This window comes from Gracilinanus agilis, chromosome 1, assembly GCF_016433145.1.
Source record: "Gracilinanus agilis isolate LMUSP501 chromosome 1, AgileGrace, whole genome shotgun sequence".
Lineage (NCBI taxonomy): Eukaryota > Metazoa > Chordata > Mammalia > Didelphimorphia > Didelphidae > Gracilinanus > Gracilinanus agilis.
The window spans coordinates 178,589,778-178,617,531 of NC_058130.1; positions in this window are offsets into that span (position 1 = coordinate 178,589,778).

Here is a 27,754-nt window from a genome sequence, read left to right on the forward strand (position 1 = left end):
CCGCTGGTGATTTTAAAAGATGGGGCCCTACTCTTTTTTCTTCCAGAGTATTCAAAAATTTTCTATTTAAGAAAAAAAGGATTGTAGTGATGGTCTTAAGCTAATGCTTATAAGGCAAATGACTTACTAGTTTGTTCAATAAAAAGGCATCAATCATGCAGACGCTTTAAGGGTTATGTTTTTGTAAATTACTGTTGTAAGAACAGACTGTATATCTTGCCCTATTACAGGTGCTGAAGAATTTTACAAGCTTCTTGCCTATGTGGTATACTCTATATTTTAACTCCATCCTTTTTACTATTTCTCATGCATGAACATCCCAGTTGGAAGTTCATTCTCCTCACCCCCATTTGCTTATCATGGTTTACAAGGTGTTTGCCTGAACGGTTCTGAGGGCAAAAATCATTTGTTTGTTTTTCAGTCTGTTTTTGTCTTTCTGTCCCTATGTCTTGGGCATGGGTGGTATAGTGGATGGAGTACTGGGATTGTAATGGAGAAGATTCACCTTCCTGAGTTCAAATCTGACCTCAAACACTTACTAGTTATGTGATCCTGGATAAATCATTTAACTCTGCCTCAGTTTCCTCCTCTGTAAAATGACCTGAAAGAAGAAAAATGAGTCAGAGAAGGAAATGGAGAACCACTACAGTAGCTCTGCTGTAGGATTTAAATTAATGTCCAATACTTCAAGTATTATTTTTATAAAGTATGTTATCTGACAAAATATAACCATGTGACTAAGTTTTTCTATCTGCACAAAAAAATCCCTCTCCATCAAAGCCTCCAACAGGAAGGAAAAGAGCCTGAGAGACAGACTTCCACCCAATTTATATCCTGTCTATGTCAGAACGTAACGACAGGAAGTGATTGAGGTTCTGGGAATCATAGTTTTTCTGGGGATCGTAGTTTTTTAGAGTAACAGATTAATCACATACTGTCAAGAAAATCTAAGTAGAGGGGCAGATAAATAGCACAAGAGATAGAGATCTAGGCCTGGAGACTGGAGATCCTGGGATCACATCTGGTCTCAGATATTTCCTAGCTATATGACTCTGGACAAGTCACTTACCATCTATTGCTTAGCCCTTACCACTCTTCTATCTGAGAACCAATACTTAGTACAGAAGATAAGAGTTTACCAAAAATAATAATAATAATAATTAGGGTCACAAAGAGTCATATATGATTAAAAATGATTGAACAAATGTCTTGCTCAGTGTCTGGAATGCAATAGCAGATATACGTGCTTATTGACTGAATTGAATTAAATTGTTCAAGGTTACAAAGGTAGCAAAGAGCAGAACTAGGATTTAAAGCCAAGTCCTCTGATTCTAATTCCACGGCCATTTCTGCTACTCCTCATTTGAAGTTTTGATACCCATTGAACTGTTGAAAATTAGCTCCACAGTTCCACTTGTCATAGAGTCTTAAGTAATTTTAACATGTCCTAGATATATCACTGGATCTATGATCTCATCAATATGGGTGTTCTTTCCACTATAAATATTTCAATCTTTCTTTACCTTCTTAGGCTGGGAAATTCTTATTTACATCCTTTCCTAAATCCATCCTGTATGCTGGAGGTCTTACTTAAAATCTTTTTACATTTTGTGCTGGTGTAATGTTCAAACTATCCATTTGTCCCTTGAATTCATTACTTCCTCATTCACCTTCTCTTTCATTTGTATATATTCTGCATGATAACCTTGGGGTTATTTCTCCTGAAGAGGTCATCATTCAATTTCATTCAATTCAACCAACTTTGAAGGGCTACTAGGTTCAAGGCACTGTGCTTGACATTGAAGATGCAATGACAAAAATAAAACAGTTCCTGTCCTCAATGAGTTTATGTTCCACTAAAAGGAGATACAACATGTGCATAAATGAGTAAATATTTATGAGAAGAAAGGTTAAGGGACAGTTGGGAAAAGTTTCATGTAGGAAGTGATATCTAAATAGCCTTGAAGGAAAATTAGGGATCTAAGAAGTGGAAAGGAGGAAAGAAATCCTAGGCACAGGGCAAAGCTTGTGTTAAGACAAGGAGATGGGAGATGAAATGTTGAATTTAAGCCAGTTTAACTGGAATGTAAAGTATGCTCCTGTATGAAATGAATTTGAAAAGCTTGGTGTCTCCATATTGTTCAGGACTTTAAATGCCAAGCTGAAGAGCTGGCATTTAGCTTAGAGTCAAAGATAGCCACTGCAGGTTCTCAAGCAGAGGAGTCACATGGTCAGAACTGTATGCAAGAAAGATCTTTCTTTATATTTGCAAATTGTTTTTTAAATAATATTTTCCTCAATTACATATGAAAACAATTTTACCCTTTGTTTTTTTAATTTGAGCCTAATTATCCCCTTCCCACTCCCTGAGATGGCAATAAATATAATATAGATTTTACATGTGCATTAATATAAACATCTTTCCATATTAGTCATTTTATGGAAAAGAAGGTAGAAAGTAGAAAGTAGAAAGGTAAAAAAGTAGAAAAAAATGAAGAAAGAAGGTGAAATATAATATGTTTTGGTCTGTATGTAGACTCTCTCAGTTCTTTCTTTGGAGGTGGATGGCTTTTTTCATTGTGAGTTCTTGAGGATTGTTTTGGATCACTGTATTGCTAAAAATAGCTAAGTCATTCACAATTGTTTATCATATAATAGTGCTGTTACTGTGTGTAATGTTCTTCCAGATCTGCTCATTTCACTCTGCATCAGTTCATGTAGGCCTTTCCAGGTTTTTCTGAAATCATCCAGCTCATCATTTCTTAACAGTATTCCATCACCATTGTATATCACAATTAGTCCAGCCATTCCCCAATTGATGGGCATCCCCTTAACTTTTTAGGAAGATTATTTTGGCAGGCAGTATGTATAAAACAGATTGGAAAGGAGAGAGGCTAGAATTTGATTGTGATTAGAAGAGCCTGAACCAAAGTGGTGATGTATGTCTAAAGACAATAACAATAATAACAATAATGTAGTGCTTTAAGGTTTGAAAATTTCTTTATATATGTTAACTCATTCAATCCTCACAAATATGAAGTAAATGCTATTATTATACCCACTTTATAGATGAGGAAATTGAAACACAGGGAAATTGTATGATTTACCCCAATTACGGAGTTAGTGTCTGAGGCAGGATTCACACTGGAATCTTCCTGACTTTGAGTCCCAAACTCAATCCACCGTACCACCTAGCTGCCTTAAGGGGATGGATGAACACTACAGAGGTAGATTCTACAAGACTCAGCAACTGATTGGATATGACAGATGAGCCTTACTGAAGAGATGAGAAAGATTTCAAGTTTGTGAACAAGGTGCCTGATGGATGGCATTCTCAAGAGAAAGAGGGGAATTTGGAGTAGGGTCAGCTCTTAATTAGTTCTTTTGAAAATACTGAGTTTCAGATATCTGTGGGACATTTAGCTGGAGATGTCCAATAGGCAAATTGGTGATGATATGAGAAAAGGGATTAATGTTGGATACAAAGATCTGGAGGAGAGAAGAGAAGAGGATAGGACAGGAGAAGAGGGAAGGCTAGGGAAAGGAGCCCAGGACAAAGCCTGATGGGGACATTAATTATTAGTTGGTTGTTGTCCTTCATACTTGAAGAGGACCAAAATGGCATCACTCTGTTGGGATCAGTGTCATTATTAGGGGGCAGGTCATGAAGGATGACCATGGAACAAATGAAAATGACAAATAGGTCAAACAAGTAGAAAGAGAACCAAGAAAGATTAACGTCAGGAAAACAAAGTGGAGAGAGTGTCCAGGAGAGGTAGGTGACCTGCTATGTCAAAAGTTTCAGAGAGGCAAGAAAGGTTAAACACTGAGAAGAAAGTTATTGCATTTAGCAATAAAGAAATCTTTGATAATTCTGAAGAAAGTAATTTTAACTGAATGGTAAAGATGGAAACCAGACTCCATGAGACTGAGAACTGAGTAGAAAGGAAGCAAGAGGGACAGACAGTTTTTTCATGGAATTTGGCTATAAAAGAAAGGTAACCTATAGGAAATGTAGCTTCCTATTTAAGTAATTATTCTTGGAAATTTACAATAATAGCTTTTTATAACATTTTAAGGTTTACATAATGCTTTACATATGTTAATTCATTTCATCCTTTCAACAACCCTGTGAGGCAAGTGCTATTATTATCCTCATTATACAGATCAAGAAACTGAGGCACAGAGCCATTAAGTGGCTTGTCCTTGGTCACTCAGCTTAATAAGCGTGTAGGGCAGAATTCAAATTCTGATCTTCCTGACTTCAAATCCAATGATACATCCACTGCTCCACCTAGCTGCCTTTAAATTAGATGCTAATAAGACCACATAGCAGAGTTAGACTAGTCAGAGTGGTAGGCTGCAAGTCCAATAGCCTTCTCTGCTTGCCTGCTTCTCACTTCTATTGCCACCACTCCAGACACTCAAATTCTCTTCTTCTCCATGATGAGGGTGAATGAAGACCAGCCCAGGGAGGAAGTGGACTCTGGAAACCTCATTTGCTTAGCTCCTGCTCTTCCATCTTAGAATTATTACTGACAAAAAGTAACGGTTAAAAAAAAATAATGGGAGCAGGAGTTTATGCACTAGCAATGCCCAGTGCTAACAGATACCTGCCTGAGCAGAAGAGAAGAAAGAGGATGTAGAAGAAAATATAGCATCCTGTGGTCTCACCAGTGTCCTTAATTGGTCCTTTCTTGGGGAGTCCAGTCTACAGGAAGAAAAGACCAGGACTTGAGGAGTACATGGGAGCTTTATAGCAATTGTCCTGATACTGATCATATGTTCCCTGGAACCCCAACCCCACTTGCTGCCATTAGACTTTGCCTATTTTCTGCTGGTCCTCCAAACCTCTTTTCTCTCCTTTTTCTAAGCCTCTCATCCATAGATAAGAAAGTCTTCTTCTTCTTGGAGTCATCTCCTCCTTATTTTATCTTTCCTCTCTAAGCCCAGATCCCCAAATCAAACATTTACACATTGGGGACCAACTGTCATTCCACTCTCAATCTTGTAATTGGTGAGTGTCAGAGTCTGGGTGGCCTGAGAGAGAAGAGATGCCTGTCTCTGACTTCCCCAGTCCCAGACAGAGTATTGAAATCAGAGAAAGCATCTCACAATTTCCCATTTGCAATTCAACTTATTCTCTTCCTCCTACTGAGCTCTTGGCTCAAATTATTGTGTACCTGCAGATCCTGTGCAAATATGTGCACTTATATGCTAACTAATTAGTCTTATAATGACATCTCATAATTTGTACAGTAGGTATCATTCATCCATTTAATTTTCCCCATATTGATAGGCAAAGATGTTTTGAGTAAGAATTGGTTTCATTGAGGGAGTCTTGATTAATTAAAAGATATAGAGCATAAAAGGTCCTGGTGGTGTTTTTGTTTGTAGTTGGCAAAGAAGCATTTGACTTCCAAAGAGGCAGTCTTAAAGATTCTCCTTTAAGAGTCTCTTCTGCATATACAGAACCAAAATTACCACAAAGTTCAAGGCTCTTTGAATATGCATCCCTTATGACTAAAGCTCACAAGCCTCCCCCCACCCCCACCAATGTATTTATTTTTTACTAATCAGCCAAAGGACACAGTTTCAAGTAAAGACATTTAGTGAAATCTCAGGATAAGAAAAGTAGTAACAAAACATATACTAAGGGTACCCTCTCCCATAAATAAACACACTATCACCAGGAAGAGTGCGCTCGTGTGAAGAGGAATAGCTGGCTTTCCTTTCCTTCTGGAGAGAGCTTAATTCTCTTCCCATGAGAGAAGGAATGGGCTCTACTACTGCTCCTTTAGCTTAAAGACTAATATTTTTCTACTACAATTGATTTAGAGAAGGCAGAGAACTCATGTATACCCACAAAGATGGATCTGTCTGTTTCTCTGAGCCTTGGCTATTAGTAATTGTTTCTTCTCTGGAAGGAAATTCCTCATCCCAAAGACCTCTGGAGCAAAGATCAAGGGACCCAGCCATCTTAAGACCTTTAGACTTGAGTTTATTTTTGAAACTCAACTCCTTGTTCATTAAGAGCAATATAGCATCTCTACCAGGATTCTCTGATCTAGAGTTAAAGAGTTAGTGCACCTTTCCGCTTAGCTTCTATTTGCTAAATATTTGCATTCAGCATCTGTTTAAAGCAGGGATTCTTAGCCTTTTTGTGTCATGGACTCTTAGTCATCTATCATGATGTCATGATAGACATGAAATCATTTATCTATGACTTTAGTCATATATCAAAGCCTATGGATCCCTTCTCAGAATAAAAATTTTCAGTTCACAAAGCAAAATACAAAGAATTGAAAAAAGAAATACAGGTATCTTTTCCACATTGTGGAAGCCAGAAGTGTGACATCCCTGTGGTCTGAAAAATCCATGTAAAGCTTTTTGGCCTTCCCTTCCTACCAAAGAAGTCTGAATTTTTTTCTTTTATGGAGTGTTTACAGTGCCTTATTACAAAATATGGGTTAAGTATTTAGTTAGAGAATATCTGTAGGCAAATGTATATGATGAATAAATCTTTAAAAACATGAAATAAATGAGTAAAATTTTAAATGAAACAAATTTGAAGAGAATAATACCAAACATACTGCATATATAGCAAAAGACATTTAAAAATAACAATGCACATATTTCATGCATTTATGAGTTATTGAACTTTTAAAGATGTATCTACATTTCTAGTCTTTATGTGTCATCTGTTGGTTTTCATGTTCTTTTCTCAAACTTTTACTTTTTACTTATTTTAACTTAAAAAAGTATTGGGTATATTTATGGTATTAAAATATGTTGATATTATACAACATTATACACATATTATAAGAATTAAATTTTAATGGTTGACTAAAATGTATGAAAATTATAAATTACATGGTAGTCGCCAATTCAAAGTATTATTGCTCAAAGTCAAAATGACCTTTAATAGCTTTTATTTACAAAAGAGTGGAAAGAGTGAAAGAAATACAAAAGGGTAGAGAAGACATTAGCCTATCTAACTAAATATTGCTCTGGTGCTCCATTTGGCCAGGACTTGTTGACCTTCAACAAGAATTAAGCTCTCTCCAGAAGGAAAGGAAAGCCAGCTATCCACTCACCCAAGTTCTCTCCAAGAGGCAGGTCAAGATAATGACTGGTGAAAGGTGATTCCTAAGGCTGACTTTCTCCCTTGAGCCAACTTCTTGAAGTTGACTTCCCTCTTAAAGTCCAACTCCTTCTTGAAGCCAACTTCATCTTGGAGTCATTCAGGTCCTTTTATAGTGGTTTCTTGTCTTCCAAAATGTCTAGCACTGCCCAGGGGACAGTGTTTGTGGGAACCAGTTCTCATCTTCTGGAGGGGTGAATACTCATCAAAAGGGTTCACAGATTCTTGGCTGATTGAGTTTCTGAGGATGTGAATTCTCTAAATGGTTTGTGAGCTCCTTCACGTAGTTCAGTCTTGTGCTGATTCAATCAAAAGGTAGACAAAGGAGAGTTAATCCTGTCTTCACATCTAGTGAGGTACTAAGTAGTAGTACTTAAATTATTAACCAAAGTGTTAGCTCCAACTAGGCAAAGAGAATAAGGGATTCTCTTTCACAAGTGTAAACTCAAAGAGAACAAAGAATTCCCTTTTACAATATTCATACATTTCTGAGTTTCTGAACTTTTTCCGTGTCACCTATTGACCTTCATAACTGTGGGTGCATTCTCAGCTTCTGCAAAATTGCCCCCAAATTCTCATTAATTTCTTATGCTAATCTATGTTATATTGAAACCTCAATGGGGAAAGTCTCAGTGAGGAAGGGATACCTGTAACTTTATTGAAATATTGACATCAAAAAAAATTTTTTAAGTTCACGGACCCCAAATTAAGTCCCGATTCATTTTTAAAATTCTCTTTCTTTTATTTTTTTAAACCAATTATATGTAATATTGATTTTTCACACAAGTTTTTCTAAGTTATATGATTGACCTTATCTCTCTTCCCCTCTTCCCTTCCCCCTCCCAGTACTGGCTGGAGATTTGATCTGGGGAATATATCTATTATCATGCAAAGCATCTTTCCATATTGCTCATTTTGTGAGAAATCTTATAAAACCAAAACCCCCAAAATAAAAACCCAAATAAACAAGTGAAAAATGGTATGCTTTGATCTGTATTCTGATTCTGACAGTTCTTTCACTGGAGGTAGATAGCATTCTTTGTCATAAGTCCCTCAGAATTGTCCTGGATCATTGTATTACTAACAGTAGCTAAGTCTATCAGAGTTGATCATTCCACAATATTGCTGTTACTCTATATAATGTTTTCCTGGTTCTGCTTATTTCACTCTGCTTCAGTTCATGAAGGTCTTTCCAGCTTTCTGAAATCATTCTGTTCATCATCCCTTACAGCACAATAGTATTCCATCACCATCATATACCACAATTTGTTCAACCATTCCCTAATTGGTGGACATCTCTTTAATTTCCAATTCATTGCAGTCACAAAAAGAACTGCTATAAATATTTTTATGTAAGCAGATCCTTCACACTTTTAAAAAATTTCTCTGGAATACATACCTAGTAGTGGTATTACTGGATCGAAGGGCAGGCAGTCTTTTAACACCCTTTGGGCATAATTCCAAATTCCCTCCAGAATGGCTTGATCAGTTCACAGCTCCACCAGCAATGCATTAGTGTTTCAGTTTTGTCACTTCTCCTGCAGCTTTATTCATTTTCCTTTAATGTCATATTGGTCAATCTGACAGGTGTGAGGTGGTACCTTAGAGTTGTTTTAATTTGCATTTGTTTAATCAAGAGGGATCTAAAACATTTTTTCATATGATTCATATGATTTCATATGATAAAGCATTTTTCAATACAATTATTGATAGTTTTTATTTCTTCATCTGAAAACTGCTTATTCATATCCTTTGACCATTTGTCAATTGGGGAATGACTTGTATTCTTATGAATTTGATTTAGTTCTTTATATATTTGAGAAATGAGATGTTTATTAGAGAAATTTGTTATAACTTATCCCCAGTTTGATGTTTCCCTTCTAATCTTATTTGCATTCAGTTTGTTTGTACAAAATTCAATATTCAATAGAATCAAAATTATTCATTTTACACCTTGTAATGTTCCCTATTTCTTGTTTGGTCATAAATTCTTCCCTTTTCCATAGATCTGACAGGTAAATATTCTATGTTTCCCTAATTTACTTATAATAACACCCTTTATGTCTAAATCATATACCCATTTTGCCCTTATCTTGGTATAGGGTGTGAGATATTGATCTATACCTAATTTTTTGCCATTGTTTTCTTTTCAGAAGTTTTTACCAAATAACAACTTCTTAACCCAAAAGCTGGAATCTTTGGGTTTATCACACACTAGATTGCTGAGGTCATTTACCCCCACTCTATTCCATTGATCTTCCCTTCAATTTCTTAGCCAATACCAGATTCTTTTGATGATTACAGCTTTATAGTACATTTTAAGATCTGGTACTGCTAGGCCACCATCCTTCCAATTTTTTTTCATTGGTTCTCTTGATATTCTTGATCTCTTGTTCTCCCAGATGAATTTTTTTGTTATTTTTTCTAGTTCTGCGAAATCGTTTTTTGATAGTGTGATTGGTAGGGCACTGAATAAAATAAATTTATTTAGATAGGATTGCCATTTTTACTATATTAGTACAGCCTATCCATGAGCAATTAATGTTTTTCCAATTGTTTAGATCTAAATTTATTTGTGTGAAAAGTGTTTAGTAATTATGTTCATATAACTCCTGTGTTTGTCTTGGCAAATAAAGTCCCAAGTATTTTATATTGTCTAGTCTAGAGTGATTTTAAATGAAATTTCTCTTTCTAATTCTTCCTGCCGGACTTTGTTGGAAATATATAGAAATGCTGATAATTTATGTGGGTTAATTTTGTATCCTGCAACTCTTGGATTCTCTAAGAATACTATCATAACATCCACAAAAAGTAATAGCTTAGTTTCCTCTTTGCCTACTTTAACTCCTTCAATTTCTTTTTCTTTGATTTCTAAACCTAACATCTTTAGTACAATGTTAAATAATAGAGGTAATAACGGGCATCCTTGTTTCACTCCTGATCTTATTGGGAAGACTTTTAACTTGTCCCCATTGCAAATGATACTTGTTGATGATTTTATATAGATACTACTTCTTATGTAAAGGAAAGGCCTGTTTGAAGAACGTTGTACACAGAAAGTAAAACATTGAGGAACAATCCAATGTAATGGACTTTGCTACTAGTAGCCATGCAACAAGCCAGGACATTCCTGAAGGACTTATATAAAAGAATGACATTCACATTGAGGGAAAGAAATATGTGAGTAGAAATGCAAAAGCAAAACATATGACATCACTTATCACATGTATATATGAGTATGCGATTTGGGGCTTAGGCCTGTAAAAGATCACTATATAGCAAAAATGAATAATATGGAAATAGATATCAAGTGACAGCATTTGTACAAACCAGTGGAACTGCTTGTTGGCTCTGGGAGCAGGGAGGGAAGAAGGAAGGAAAAGAAAATGAATTATGTAAACATGGAAAAATATCTTTAAAAAAAATAAAATCCAAAAAAAAGGAAAAACCTTTTTATTCCTATACTTTCTACTGTTTTTAATAGGAATGGGTGTTGTATTTTATCAAAGACCTTTTCTGCATCTAATGAGATAATCATGTGTTTTCTGTTAGTTTGGTTATTGATATGGTCAATTATGCTGATAATTTTCCTGATATTAAATCAGTCTTGCATTGCTGTTATAAATCCCACCTAGTCATAATGAATAATCCTTGTGATATACTGCTGTAGTCTCTTTGCTATTATTTTATTTAAACAAAAATAAATAAATAAATAATATTTATTTGCTGAATAAATCATTCATTTTTATTATATTATATAATTCATTATTATTATTCAATAAATTGAATAAATAAATATTCAATAAGGAAATTGGTCTGTAATTTTCTTTCTCTGCTTTTAGTCTTCCTGGCTTAGGTACAACATCATTTTATGTTATAAAAAGATTTGGTAGGACTCCTTCTTTGCTTATTTTGCCAAATAGTTTATATAGTATTGGGAGTAATTGTTCTTTAAATGTTTGATAAAATTCGCTTGTGAATCTATCTGGCTCTGGGGACTTTTTCTTAGGGAGTTCATTGGTGGCTTACTCAATTTCTTTTTCTGAGAATGGGATTAAGTATTCTATTTCTTCTTTTGTTAATCTAGGCAATTTATATTTTTGTAAATATTCATCCATTTCCCCATGATTGTCAAATTTATTGACATATAATTGGGCAAAATAGCTCCTAATTATTTCTTTAATTTCTTTTCACTGGTGGAGAATTCACCATTTTCCTTTTAGACACTGGTCATTTGATTGTCTTTCCTTTTTTTAATCAAATTAACCAATGTCCTATCTATTTTATTTAGGTTTGTGGATTTTAAAATTAATATTCAATAACTAAATATCAAATTTTTATAAAGTTTTATTAATAATAAACATAAAATAAAAAGAGTGAAAAGGTGCTAAACTCACTTGACCTGCATATGTAGAGAAGAGAGAAAGTGGGAGGAGCTACAAAACTTATAAAACAATAACGTCACCATGCAAACATGGAGGCGCAGGAGAGATTAAAGAGAATTTTGGGAAATACTAAAGGATTTATGGGGGATGAAGTCCAAGGCTCAAAAATCTCCATTTATACAGGCCTTTTTTTTTAATACAACCAATCCCTAATCTTCTTTATTAGTTCAATAGTTCTTTTACTTTCAATTTTTGACTCCCAATTCAAAGGTTACCCTGTAAGCAAATTGCAGAGAGCTGTCTGGGTTTGGGGTCTCCTAGTCATTCAACCACTCAAACCTTTTCTAGTGCTCATGAAAAGATGTTTAAGCTAGCAATATTTATGTACATAGAAGTCCAGGAAGGATCTGCCTTTACACATATTTTAAGATCATATAGTATTCCCTGAAACAAAGGAAGAGCAAGGAGATAGATTACACAAGATTGTTTGATGGATGTATAGCAGCGGTGGAGAGTGGCGTGATGCTCTGCTGGCTGGCAAGAGGGATTTGTCCTTCATCACTAGCCCTACCCCCATCCCTTCCTTTGTGGACATGGCTTGATCTGTTTCTTCACAGTCATGCCCTCACCTCTTGCCCTGGTTAAGGAAGGCTTGGTTTCTCTTTCAAAGCAGCATCAGGAACAAAATGAGAGCTGAAAATACTAAGGCAGCATCTTTGCTCATACCTGTCCCAGCTTGTCACAGACTGTCCCATTCATTCAAAACTGCTGACTCTTTTCACTTTGCAAGTTACAAAAGTCAATCATTTCTTTCAGTTATAACTCTTAACCTCCAACCCAGGAAATTGTTTGATGAATATATGCTACAGTGGTAGAATCCATTTATCCTTCTCCTCTTGCATATGGCCCTACAAAGTCTTATTCTCACAGAAGGAAGTTCATGAAGCAATAGTGTAAATAGGAAACATATCCATCCTATTAAAAACCAATAACAATAAAAGGGAAAGTGAAAGTAACTATTTTCAAATGAGATTTCTGGAAAAAGGCTCCAGTTCTTATAATTCCTTATTTTAAATTTTATTATTTTTTTTAGCATTGTCTTCCTTATAAATTTTGAGTTGCAAATTCTTTCCCTTCTTCCTACACTCTCTCTCTCTTTCTCTCTCTCTCTCTCTTTTTCTTTCTTTCTTTCTCTCTCTCTCTCACTATCACTGAGAAAGCGAGAAATAGGATATCAATAAAATGTGAAATTATGCAAAACATATTTCCTTATTAATCATATTTCAAAAAAGCAAGAAAAAGAAAGTGAGAAATTTATCCTTCAATTTTCACTCAGAGATCATCAGTTTTCACTCAGGAAATGCATAGTCTTTTTCATTCTGGGTCCTTTGGAATTGTCTCACAGTTAATCATCATTACAACATTGTTATTACTATGTACAGTGGTCTCTTGGATCTTCTCACTTCACTTTGCATCAGATCATATAGGGCTTTCCATGTTTTTCTGAAACCATCCCCCTTGTCATTTCTTATAGCCCAATAGCATTCCATCACAATCATATGCCACAACTTGTTCAACCATTTGATAAGCACCCCCCCTTGATTTCCAGTTCTTTTCCTACACAAAAAGAAGTGTTATAAATATTTTTGTATATATACGTTCTTTTCCTTTTTATCTTTTTGGAATATAGATCTAGGACATACATAGTTTTATAGTCCTTTGGGCATAGTTCCAAATTGTTCTCCAGAATGGTTAGATCAGTTCACAATTCCAATAGTAGTCCATTAGTGTGCCTATTTTCCCCTGATCCCCTCCAGCATTTTTTATTTCTGACAGGTGTAAAGTGGTACCTCAGAGTTGTTTTAATTTACCTTTATTTAATCAATAGTAATTTAGGGCATTGTTTTCATCTGAGTATAAATAGCTTAGATTTCTTCTTCTGAAAACTGCCTGTTATTATCCTAGACCACTTATAAATGGGGGGAGGTGGCTCTTATTTTTATAAATTTGACTCAATTCTATACTCAGAATATATTTGAAAATTGAGGCCTTTATCAAAGAAACTTCATGTAAATTTTTTTGATAATATTCAATTGTCTGTGGTACCTTTTAGAAAAATGTTGTCCCTTTTAATAAAGTCTATAGTTCCTTTTGCTTTGTCTGAATTTATGATTGTTACCCCTGCCTTTTTTACTTTAGCTGAATGAAGCATAATAGATTCCACTTATGTTGTTTATCTTACCTATGTATATCTTTCTGTTTCAAATGTGTCTCTTATAAACAACATATTATTGGAGTCTGGTTTCCAATTCAGTCTGCTATCTGCTTCAGTTTTATAGATGAAAACATCCCATTCACATTCACAGTTATGATTACTGTGTATTTCCCTCCAATCCCAGTTTCTTTTTTTCCTTCTCTCTTTTAATCCTGTACCTTCTTAAAAGACTATACTGATGGGAAATATAGGGGACTCAGTGGATAGAAAGTCAGACCTGGAGACTAATGACTCCATGAGACATCAAGAAACAGAATGAAGATTCCTAGGAATATTCTAGCCAAATTCTTTCACATGGTTAGCTCTGGAATTTGGCTATCATATTCCTAGGAATTTTCATTTTGGAATCTCTTTCAGGAGGTGCTGGTGGATTCTTTTAATTTCTACCTTACCCTCTGGATCTAAGATATCTGGTCAGTTTTCCTTGATAATTACTTGAAATATGATATCTAGTCTCTTTCTTTAATTATGATTTTCATGTAATCCAATACTTAAATATCTCTCTTTGATCTATTTTCCAAGATAAATTGTTTTTGCAATGGGACATTTCACATTTTATTCAACTTAATTTTTTTTTACTTTGTTTTATTGCTTCCTGATGTTTCATGAGGTCATTAGCTTATATTTGCTCAATCCTAATTTCTTAAGAAATTATTTTCTTCAAAGAACTTTTGAAGCTTTTTTTTATTTGGTCAATCTGCTTTTCAAATTCTTTTCTTCGGTGAATTTTTTCATCTCCTTTTCGATCTGACCTATTCTGGTTTTTAAATGATTTTAAAATCATTTTCTTCAGTATTTTATGTGCCTCTTTTCATAATTTTCTTGACTCACTGTCATTTATTTTCCCATTTTCCCTCTGCAACTCATGTATTTCTTTAAATCTTTTAGGAATTCTTGTTGTGACCAGCATTTTTTCTTTGAGTCTTTGTAGTTGTTTTCACATTGTCTTTTTCTGATTTTATGTCTTGGTTTTCCTTGCCACTATTGTAGCTTTTTATGGTTAAATGCTTTTTTGTTTGTTTAATCATTTTTCTAGCCTACTTCTTGACTTTGAACTTCATGTTAAAATTGAGCGTTGCTTACCTGGGTTTGGAGAGGCACACTGTCAGAAGATTTGGGGTTTTTTGTGCTGCTGTTTTCAAAGCTAGTTTTGGATGTCTGCAAGTTTTGGTGCTTCTAAGATGGTGTGATTATGGGAGAAGTGTGGTCACTGTTCTCCTGGTCTGAACTCTGGTCTTTATACAGGAAGGGCCCTGGACCTCTGCAGCCACAAGCTAGCATTCTTTTTGTACCTGCTCCCCTATGACTGACCACTAGCGCTCCTTTCCATCCTGGAATCATAACACAGAACCGCATATGAGCATTAGAGTTGCCAATGAGTGCCAGCTGTACTCAATGCCAGCAAAGGGCCCCCTGTAATTTCTTTCTAACCAGTTGTCCAATCCCCTTACTATCCTTGGACTGAGACCCTAAAGCTACTGCAGCTAGTGTTACAATCACTACAGCCAATGGTTCAAGCCTAAAGCCACATAGAATCAAGACAAATTGGAAGTAGAAGTCAAAACAAAGTAGATGGTAGCATCAGGATCAGCGTAGTGTAGACAACCCAAAACTACCAGAGCATCAGAGTTTGTGGGGGAGAGGGGATGATATGTTTTTCCTGGTTCAATGGTCAAAGCCAGTAGAATAAAAGCTCTCTTAGATCAGGCCTTGTTTTTTGTTTTCATTTCGTATCCCCAGGAACTTAAACATAATAGGTGCTAATAAATGTGAATTGGTTTGGATAAAAAGACAAGTCTGAGGAACACATATGAAACTGATTGAGGGTTCATACATCATGTAGAGTACCAAGTCCTGAGAGTGAAGAAGCCCAATAAGGCTGATGAATGTCTTGGTCTCTGGAGCCTTCATTGTCTATACAATGAAGAAGGTAAAATAAATGGCCTCTGAGTACTTTTCTCTCTTTAAATCCTATCATTTTCTGGCAAGATGATTTCTATGAAGCCTTTCAATACCAATCTTTTTTTTTCTTTAGAGAGGGACTTTGAAACTTAGGAGAAATGCCTGGGGAGCATTTTGAAAGTGTATCTTGGATGGACAATTGGAGAATGGAAATTAGCCCTTCTTTTTGCCCCATGGAGATAAGAGGAAATATGTCAGAAACTACTTATAAGGGACACTTACAGATAAGACACTTGCAAATAACAGGAAGATTTTCCCAATATGTGATGATGTCAAATACTGGCTAATGCTATTGTTGAAAACTGGACTATTCTTTTCTGAAGGTCTTCAAAATCAGGATAAATTTTTATGTAGAACTCCCCCCCCTACCCCGGATATTCTTTCTCTTGCATTACAACTGGCAAGTTGAGTCTCAGAGTTTGGTTGCTATCTTGAGTTTCAAAGGTTATTCTGTGTGGCTCCTCTTCTTCTGAAATTATATCTTGTGAATGAATTCCCATGGAAGGGCTTTCCATTAGCCAATAGTCACAAATTTAGAGCATTTTCTAGAATGGTGTAATAAGAACTACAGTTTCAGAACATTCCTGTGAACCTGGGATACACTTTTCAGAGATGCACATAGCATATATGAGTGAGCACAAACTTAGAGCATACATGGAGGATACCCATATAGCCAAGACAACTCATGCCTTCTTGACTGTATAGGGACCTCAATGGTTTTTTTTGTCCTCATGGGATTTTTGCATATTCCCAAATGGGCGCAGTATTTCTGCCAAAATTCCTCAGTTAGAGTCCCAAGTCCTATTCCTATCTACAGCCCAGTTCTTGTGGGTCAAGACTCACTCTTTCAATTCTACAAGCTCTTCTTTGCTGCCAGAGTTCCCAAACCTTGAAGCTGTTTGAATATGGCCTTCTCTGGGTAATCACATAGACATACACCCACATGTATGTGTGTATTATATGTTATATATGTATATGTGTGTATATCTATCCCCTGATGAATTCAGGGTCTCCTTGCAGGTAAGTAGCTCTACTTACCTGTCTCATGACCCATGGTGGGGAGGGGATAGGAAAGAAAATCTCTTCCTCTTCCTCCCCACAGTCACCCACTCTCCCTACTCTTTGGTGTAAGAACAGGCTTTACATTCCACAGAATTGCTCCTGACTAGTCTGTATCAAACTTATGGATTTATCAACAGACTCCAAGATTGGCAGGTCTAGCTATTTAAAGGCCATCAGGGGCATGGCCAGTTTTTAGGCTCCCCTTCTAATTCAGTTTAATACTTTATTCATATTTCATAAAAGGATAGATAATAAGGGATGGCAGAATTTTTACAGTTAGTTACTTTGTTAATGCTTCATTACCTCTATTATCTGTCCTTTACTATCTGTGATTACATGCATATAATTGGTGTAGTAAAAAATAACAGAAGGGAAGAGAAATAAATTAGTCGAATACCAACTTTCCCCTTTATTCATCTTAATGGGGTAGATAATGAATAATCCTTCTTGGAAGCAGAGCAATGGACCAGGGAATGTTTTAAGATCCTTTTCAGCTTGAAAATGAGTCCTTATTAATAGGACACATCAAAGTGTGACATCATTTTGGGGCATAGCAGACTCCTGTAACATCAGAGAAGAGCCAGTGATATGAAGGCATTGAGTAGCCAATGAGACAAAAGTGCAAAAGGGCCTTGAAAACAACAATCACAATCATAATCCAAAGAATAACAGAGGCCATACGAAGAGAGCATCACCACTTTTTTCTGGAACAGGGAGTTAGGAAGACTTAAGTTCTGTGTGATCTCAAGCAAATAACTCACCCTTTTCTCAGCTTCAGTTTCTTATCTGCAAAATGGGTATAATAATAGCACCTACCTCACTAGGTTATTGTGAGGACCAAATGAGATAATACATGTAAAATAACTTGCAAATCTTAAAGTTCTAAATAAATACTGGGTATTATTATTAGCAAAACCAGATTCATATGTACAGTATATACTTTAGAAGTCATACTCTCTTGGGATCTGTCAAAAAGAGGATGCAAGGTTGGTTGGGGGTAGTTTTCAGTTTTTTTACTCTGAACATTTAACTCCTTGAGTATTTTGATGTCCAAAGGACTCCTTTTCAACCTAACCGGTTTGGCATTTCCCATTTATCTCTCCATCTTCCTTCCCCACAAATACCATTTGAAGGTTTTAGGTGCTTTTAAATAAATTCAAACATGATACCGATTAGGTATCATCATGTCCATTTTATAGAGGAAGAAAGAAAAACCCAGAAAGGGCAAATGAGGGGACAGAGTCAAGACTAGAACTTGGGTTTTCTGACTCTGCACCCAAAAAGCATGCTTATTAGGGTCTGACTATAGCCCTGAAGTTCAACTCAGTTTAATCTGCTATCAGAATGTAAAATGACTGCATCCTTCAATGTGTCCCTACTGTGATATCATGTATAATTTTATATTATTCTATTTTTTAAACCTTTACTTTCTGTCTTAGAATAAATACTGTTTCTTGGTTCCAAGGAAGAATGTGGTAAGCCAGACAATGGGGATTAAGTGACTTGCCCCAGATCACAAGAGCTAGAAAATATCTGAGGCCAGATTTGAACCCAGGACTTCACATCTCTGGGCCTGGCTCTCAATCCACTGAGCCACCTAACTGCCCCTTCATGTACAATTTTAAATGGAATCCAGTGGGATTTGTCCTGAGAATAGAGATCACAGAAAGAGGTGATTGTGCTAAGAGGAAGATTACAGTTCAAAGAACAATTCACTCACCTGGTGGAAATTCTTAGGTTCTATTATTTCACAGTAGTCATATCTCCCCAAACGCTTCTTAATTTCCATTTCCCAAACATGACATTCTGACAAAGATAGACACTGGCAGCCGATGTCAGTTTGGGCTTTATCTCTGCTTCAGTCATTTCATAACTCTAGTTTTAAGTTGCACTCAAAAGAGCTAAGTTCTGCAGTCATCCAATAGAGTCGCAGTAGTAAAGTGACATAAATGCTGGCTTGAGCAATAGTTTAAGGGAACATCAGCAAAGTGAGACTTGTCTAGACAGCTGGGTGAGAAAATCTTAGCTGAATGCAAGAGTAGACTTATCCCCTGATTTCTTGATTGTCTCGTTTGCAGTCTAGTTTCTCAAGTCTGGACCCTGGCTAGACAGGAAGGGACCCAGTAATGGCTGGGTAGTGCCTTAATACTGATTCTCTAAGGGCCTTCTCCTTTGTTGTTGTTGTTTTTTTTTTTTTTTGGTCATTTTCAGTCATGACTAACTCTTCATGACCTCTTTTGGGGTTTTCTTGGCAAAGATACTCGATTGGTTTGCCATTTCCTTCTCCAACTTGTTTTACAGATGAGGAAACTGAGATAAAAGGGAGTTAGTGACTGGTTCGGGGTCACACGGCTAGTGTTTGAGGCTGGATTTAAACTCAGGTCTCCCTGATATTAAGCTGGGTACTCTCTCCACTGAGCCATCTAGTTTCCCTCCATTTGATATTCCAGTTCATCTGTCAAGTAGACTGGATTTGTAGGCTATCAGATCATTAAAAACTAGGAGATCTATCCTACACTCTTCCTGCCTAGGTCCCAGGGATTTAGGTGGCCCACCTAGACCTAGTAATTAATGATAAGGAAAAAAAAGAACTAGAAATTAGGCAGAAGCAGAATGAAAATTTCCCAATCCAAGAGGCACCAGATGATTTGTCTATAAAAAGGAAGTTGAGGTTCCAAGTATATCTGGACCTAAAATAAAAAGTCCATATAGGACCACACCTCTCCATTCCAGTGCATCCCCAAGTCAGGTGGATCAAGACAAAACACTGATTTTCTCATCTTCAGTAACCTTGTTTTCAGGCAATAATTTCATGTCAAAGCCAAATGGAAGAGAAAGCACTAAGGAGATCTGCCTGATGAAGATTGGGGGCAAAAAAAGTCAGTTCTTTGTTGGTATCTCGTGAGGAAATGGGGCATGGTGCAATTGAGATGCACTAGATAATATTTTCCTGGGATAAAAGAGGATCCAAGACCTATAAGACATCAAAGAATGTCATATTGTTCTTGATTTAGAGCTAAAATGGTTTTTAAAGCATACTTTTATTTTTTAATATATACATATATGTAACAACAGTAATATAATACAGTGATCTGTTATAAATACATATTAATAATATATCTGCTTATCCAAGAGAAAGAAATTTTCACATTAGCTATGTCCAACAATGTCTCTTTTTTATTTCTTTCCATTCCCACCCTTCTCCCTACCTCCCAAGAAGGTAGATAATACTATATAGGTGGTACATATATTATCATATAATACATATTTCACTGGTCATACTTTGAAATAAGAGGCATATTGCTTACACTGGAGAAAAATTCATGGAGGAAATAAAATGAAGGATGGTATGTTTCAATCTGCATTTGGACTCTTCCTTCTATGGCAGTGAATAGCATTTTTCATCATGAGTCCCTTGGAGTTGTTCTGGATCCTGACTTGTTGATAATAGTTGTCATTCACAGTTAATCATCAGACATTATAGAATGGAACGTTGAGATCACCTTGGGTAGACCTTCATTTTACAGGTTAGGAAACTGAGTCAGGCTGAAATTTATTTGCCTAGGTGTTACCTCATGGACTGCTGGGAAGGACTTTAGAAATCTTCCAGCATCTTGTCTGGCTTTCCTCTTGGAGCCTTCAGCACACTTATCTTGTATCATATTGAGTTGATTAATATAGGTTATCCTTACCCCATCACACAATATTTTGCTTCTTAAGGGTTTTGTGATTATTCACCTTTGTGTCTCCAATGCCAAACAAAGGCACATGGTTCATGCTTAGCATTCAGTAGACGCATTAATGAATTGAACTGAATGTAGCATAACACATTTAGGATCATGGTATTTTGAGCAGGAAGGACCTTAGAGATCAAGTCCTACTTGCTTCATTTGACAGAAAAGAAAACTGGAACCCAGAAGAGATTCCTATCAAAGTCACCTAAGTAGGCTATGGAGCCATGACCTCTGACTTCCCATCCCATACTCTATGCACCTCCTTGTGATAGACTTTACTATTCTCAGCAATACAATGATCCAGGACAGTTCTGAGGACTTATGAAAAAGAAGGCTATCCTCCTTTAGCGAAAGAGCTGTTGGTGTAGTGATGTGGATTATAACATATAATTTATCACTTGACTATTTAGTATATGAATTGGGCTTTTGGTTTAGTAGGATTATTCACCTACAAAAATGAGTGAGGCTGAGGTATGTTTTGCACCGACTTTCTTGCTTTTCCTAGAACAAGATTCTCCATCCCTTCCATAAGCGCCTTCTTCCATCTAGAATGCTCTTCCTCCTTCCTTCAAGTCCTGGCCAAAAGCCCATCTTTTCCAGGAAGCCTGTCTCAATCCCTCTTTATTCTAGTACTTCCCTCTATTGATTATCTCCAATATATTCTGGTAGATACCTTTTTTTCTCCATTACTGTTTCTATGTTGTCTCCCTCATTACTATGAGTTCTTTGGGAGCATTGGACTATCTTTTACCTTTCTTTATATTCCCAGCATTTAGCACAGTGCTTGGCACATAGCAGGTATTTAATAAGTGTTTATTTTTATTTATTTATTTTTTAAAAAACTCTTACCTTCCATCTTGGAGTCAATACTGTGTATTGGCTCCAAGGCAGAAGAGCAGTAAATGCTAGGCAATGGGGGTTAAGTGACTTGCCCAGGGTCATACAGCTAGGAAGTGTCTGAGGTTAGATTTGAACCTGTCTCTCAATCCACTGAGCCACCCAGCTGCCCCCTGAATAATAACAAAGTTCATTGACTTAAGGGCACATTTTCCCCCAAAATCTTTTTGTTAACCAGATACTGTTCCATAGGTTATTACTGTTTTAAGGGTGTGCCTGCCCACACATAGCATGGTACGAAGAACAAGGCAAGGCTTCGGAAGCTTTGCCCCTGGGTATAATTGAGTCTTTAACTCAACAGTTCCAAAGTAGCTGGAGTTTTATTCCAATCAGGAGCTCTCCAACGACTGTGCGGACTGATTGCACAGACTGCAAACTCTAATAAGAACGCCCGAAGTCCTCGTCTCTTCTCCCCAGAGACCAGCCTGGAAGAGCTTCTGCTAGCCAGTGTCGGTGTCTATCTGTTCTGCTGTTGGCATGGATCTGGCTCCTTCCTGGTTTCTTGGGACTCAGGTATTTGACTCCAGGGTGTATCATCTGTGTACTGGCGGCCCAAGTTAGGGTAGGGAATGTGTGTGGGAAAAGGGGATGGGGTGGGATCTAGGACTTCCCAATAGGGTGACCCGCCGTCTGGGCTGTGCCCTTGGACCCATGCAGAAAGGTAGACAGGGCATCTCTGAGTCAGCATTCCAAGCTGCCAGGAGGGCGTGGGGAAGATCTGTGAGGAAGCTAACCTCGTTCCCTTCTTTGCTCATGCCTCTCAAACCGTGACGCCAACCCACGCTCTGTGAGATAACGGCAGAGCTGAATACTTGGCAGAAGCATGGGTTTGAATAAGGGTAGACTTACAGGAAGATTTGGGTTGGGAGTAGCACTTATGGGAGAGGGAGAAGAACCTGTAAGTGTGAGCATGTGGAGAACAGGGCACGACTTTGAGGGTCTTTGAGTGGGAGGATCTTTTTCCATTCAAGCCAATTCGACTAAAGCAACAAGAAGAGTCTATTGCGTGCAGAACGCGGCTGCGGAAGGGTCGACCAAAATGGAAGGAGAACCTGCACTTGTGGGTACAGGGGGTCGGGTACCGGGCGCCCTTTTACCGACTCTGAGAATCCCAGCTTTAAAAAGTTTTCTCCCAAGATAGAAAGTGAAAGGAGTTTGAGAAAACCTGATTCAGACGCTATTTGGCAAAAGAGGGGCTGGGGGGAAGGGTGTGAGGCCAGGAGAGGTGGGTGGCCCTGAGCTAAGGAGGCGGGAAGGAGGAGTGAAAGGTCTAATTCCCGCCCTAAATCTGCCCCCAAAACCTGTGCCACAGGGCAGAAGAAAGGCAACTTCTGCCTTAACAAGAGCGCAGGTCCTGCCTGGCTGTAGCTTGAAGAAAGGATGCGGCAGTTACGTGGTAGGTTCGGGCGCGGGATGAAGCTGGCCAAGGCGAGGTGGACTGATTTCCATTTTGCAGCTCTCACATCCCAGTCACAGATTTTTAGGCAGAGGCGCGGGCTGTGTGTGTGTGTGTGTGTGTGTGTGTGTGTGTGTGTGTGTGTGTGTGTGTAAGTTGTGTGCGTGCGTGCGAGCGAGCGAATGAGCGTGTGCTTGTATCATAGCTGGAAATTTAGAGGTCTTCGGGTCAGACCTCTTCCCCCTCATTTTACAGATGATGAAATTGAGAGCCAGAGAGCTGGAGAATTTAAGTGACATGTTCTGGGTCACACAGTTCGTGTCAGGATTCGAACCCAGATTTCCCAGACTCCTAGTCCAGCACTCTCAAAATATCCCAGGCTTCCACAATGAATATAAAATCGTGGAAGTCCAGATTTCCAATAATAATAATAATAATAAATAACCTTGCTATATTTTAGCCCTGCACAAAGATTGTAGGACAAGGACAGGTTCTTTCAAAAGTAGTGTTATAGGGCAACTAGCGCTAAGGAATCCCACAGGATCGTGCTTCCAGGGAGGAGATCCTGGAATTGGGAGTTTGAGGGAATGAGGAGCGGTGCCTAGCGGAGCTTTTTTCTAGCAGGCGAGCTTGCCATCCCAGCCTGGACTAATGCGCAGTTCTGAAAGGCCTCTGGACTTCTGTGGGGCAGAAAAAGGTTACTCTAAACCTTGGGAAGGAAATTCGACCTTAGGGAAGCTGGTTCCCTAGAGAAGCAGTTGGGCTGGGGTTGGGCGATGGCCAAGCTGTTTGTGGCAGAGACCCAACCAACGCTCTGTGTTTCTATCCCTGAAATATGGTCAAGTGGAGCGGCTCCGCGAAGAGCGCAGGCGGGAGTTCGGGTTTCTGGAGTCTAAGGCGGAGTGGCTATGGGCTAGAGACAATGCCGGTTAGGGAGTGGGGAGCAGGCTGTGACTTGAACCTTCCAGTTTGATGAGCTTTTCCACACTTGAATTTCCGCCCACCTCCCAGATTTTCCTCCTCCTCTCTACTTTCCCTGCACACAGCCCTATTCACCTCTCTCCTTCCTCTGTACACAGTTTTTGACAGTGGGGAAAAGGGAGGAGAAAGGGACTGAAGGACGAAAGAGAGGGAGCCATGGAGCCATATGATATGGAAGTAGAGTGAGTGGAGCCTGCCCAGGCTCCCAAAGACAGAACCACATCGACAATGCGACTCTGGACTCATTTCCCACGGTTGGTCGAAGATTATAAAATCGGCTCACGAAAAGGAGCTACGTTAAAATATTACTTGTGTTGACCATTTCAGCGGCTAGGTGGCGCAGTGGATAAAGTGCAGGGCCTGAAGCCAAGAGGACTTCTCTTTGAGAGTTCAAATCTAGCCTCAAACACTTACTAGCTGTGCGACTCTGGCCACGTCACTAGACCCTATTTGCCTCAGTTTTTTCCTCTGTAAAAATGAGTAGAGAAGGAAGTAGCAAATCGTTCTAATATCGTTGCCAAGAAAACCTCAAATGGGGTCACAGTAAGAGTCCCACAGGACTGGACAACAACAAATGTATGTTCTAGGTGATCTTGGGCAAATCACTTAATTCTCTCCCTTCATTTTCCTCATTTGTAAAATAAGGGGATTGGAGAGGGATCCTGAGGAGGCTTTCTTCTCTAAATCTATGATCCTCAGTGGAGCTGGAAGTAGACTGAGCTGTCTGGAAACACCTGGAACTCTACCTCATTCTGCATCTTGTGGTTCTGATTCATTTTGAAAAAAAGCAGGGAGGTTAGTTATTTTCCACCCCACTAGAACAGCATTTAAATTTGGCCCTAGCCCTTCCACAGTCATTCTTTTCCGCCCTCTGTTTCCACTGTGCCCTTTCTGAACCCTTTCTCCCCACCTCCCTTCATTGAATCACTGGCTTTGCATTCAAAGGATATGGGTTTGAATCCTGGCTCTGTCATCTACAGTTGCTAGTTGTTTGACTTTAGGCAATGCACTTCAGTTTACCAGTCCTAAGTTTCCTTTCTAAATGTCCTTTCTTCCTTTCCCTTTCCTTCAATCTTCTAGTGGAGTCTTGCTTCCTCTTCATACCTTCTCCAACTGATCCTTCTCTCACACTCCCTGACATGTAGGACCAGGTGAAGTTAAATATGGCTTGCTCCCCACATACTGTTTCTGTAATTCATGGACCTAGAGATCACTCCCATCTCTGACCAATAGTTCATCATCTGATTCATAATATTCTTTTTTATTCTTTAATTAATTTATTTATTTTATGTATTATTTATTTATATTATTTAATGTATTATTTTAAAAATAGTATTATTTTCTAAATAATAATATAATAGATGCATAATATATTATATATAATGATATACTATATAATATTATATTAATTTAATATAATTTAATAAATAGTTATATAAAATAAATAATATCAATATTTTAAAATACTATTTTAAAAATAATTACCTTCTGCGTTGGAACCAATACTATGTATTGGTTCCAAGGCAGAAGAGCAGGAAGGGTTAGGTAATGGGAGTTCAGTGACTTGCTCAGAGTCACACAGCCATGAAGTGTCTGAGGTCAGATTTGAACCTAGGACCTCCCATCTCTAGGCCTAGCTCTCAATCCACTGAGCTACCTAGCTGCCACCTATAGTATTCTTTATCCCACTTCCTACCCTCTTCAAACATCCTGACCTCCTAGTTCCTCAGCCTCAACTCCAGTGTACCCAAACCATATTTTTAAATTTAATATTTTATTTTCACCAGTTACATATAAAATCATTTTTAACATTCATTTTTATAAATTTTTATAAATTCTGAGTTCCAAATTCTCTCCCTCCTTCCTTCCCTTTTCTCTCCCTGTGACAGCAAGCAATTTGTTATAGGTTACACATATGCAGACATGGAAAACATTTCCATATTAGTCATGATGAGAACAAAAAACACAGAACACCCCCCCATACAGAAAAAAACAATAACAAGAAAAAGAAAGTGTGTTTCAATCCTCATTAAGACTACATCATTTCTTTCTCTGGAGGTAGATAATATTTTTCATCATAATTTCTTTGGAATTGTTTTGGTTCATTGTACTGATAAAAATAACTAAGGCATTCATAGTTGATTACCACACAATATTGTTGGTTCTGTGTCCAATGTTCTCCTGGTTCTGGTCATTTCATGTTGCATCAGTTCATGTAAGTCTTTCCAGGTTGTTCTGAGAGCGTCTCATTCATCATTTCTTATAGAACAACAGTATTACATCACAATAATATACCATAACTTATTTAGTCATTCCCCAATTGATGGGCATTCCCTCAATTTCCAATTCTTTGCCACTACAAAAAGAGTTTCTATTTTTGTACATATAGGTCCTTTACATTTTTGTTTTTTATCTCTTTGGGATATAGATCTGGCAGTAGTATTCATAGTTTCCTAGTCCTTTGGGCATAATACCAAATTATCCTCCAGAATGTTTGAATCAAATCACAATTCCATTAGTGTTTCAACTTTCCCACAATTCCTCCAACATTTGTCATTTTCCTTTCTGTCATAATAGCTAATCAGGCTTCTTTTAATTTGAATTCCTCTAATCAACAGTGATTTAGAACATTTTTTATGCAACTATAGATAACTTTGATTTCTTCGTCTAAAAATTGCCTATTAATTTGGAACTATGCCCAAAGGGTGCTAAAAGACTCCCTGCCCTTTGATCCAGCCATACCACTGCTGGGTTTATACACCAAAGAGATCATAAGAAAAAAGACTTGTACAAAAATATTTATAGCCTCCCTCTTTGTGGTGGCAAAAAATTGGAAAATGAGGGGGTGCCCTTCAATTTGGAAATGGCTGAAAAAATTGTTCTATCTGGTGGTGATGGAATACTATTGTGCTCAAAGGAATAATGAACTGGAGGAATTCCATGTGAACTGGAATGACCTCCAGGAATTGATGCAGAGGAAAAATCAGAACCAGGAGAACATTATACACAGAGACTGATACTCTATGGTACAATCAAATGTAATGGACTTCTCTACCAGCAGCAATGCAATGGCCCAGGACAATTCTGAGAGACTTATGAAAAAGAACACTATCCATATTCAGAGGAAGAACTGTGAGAGTAGAAACACAGAAGAAAAACAACTACTTGATCATATGAGTTCATGGGGATATGATTGGGAATATTGACTCTAAAGGATCACCCTAATGCAAATATCAATAATATGGATATAGGTCTTGATCAATGACACATGTAAAATCCAGTGGAATTACTTGTTGGCTACAGGGAGGGGGGAGAAGAGGGAAGGGAAAGGACATGAATCTTGTAACCATGGGAAAATATTTAAATTAATTAATTTAATTAAATCCCCCACAGTCAAAATAAATAAGTAAACAAATGAAAATATAACTTTCTTTTTTTTTAGGGTTTTTTTGTTTTTTTTAACATTTATTAATAATCATTTTTAACATGGTTACATGATTCATGCTCCTACTTTCCCCTTCACCCCCCGCAAATATAACTTTCTTTTAAAAAATAAAAATAAAAATTGCCTGTTTATATGCTTTGACCATTGATTAATGATCAAAGTGGGATCCAGTGGAAAATGACTTATTTTCTTATAAGTATTTTTAAACCCTTACCTTCTGTCTTAATATCAATTCTAGCAAAGGCCAGGCAATTGGGGCTAGGTGACTTGCCCAGGACCACAAAGCTAGGAAGAGTCTGAAGTCAGATTTGAACTCAGATTCTCCCAACTCCAGGCCTGGCACTCTACCCACTGTGCTGTTTCTTGTATTCTTAGAAGTTTGACTCATTTCTACATAGTTGAGAAATGAAGCCTTTATCAGAGAAACTTGCTGTGAAAAAAATTTTTTACAATGATAATTACTGTGTATCTCT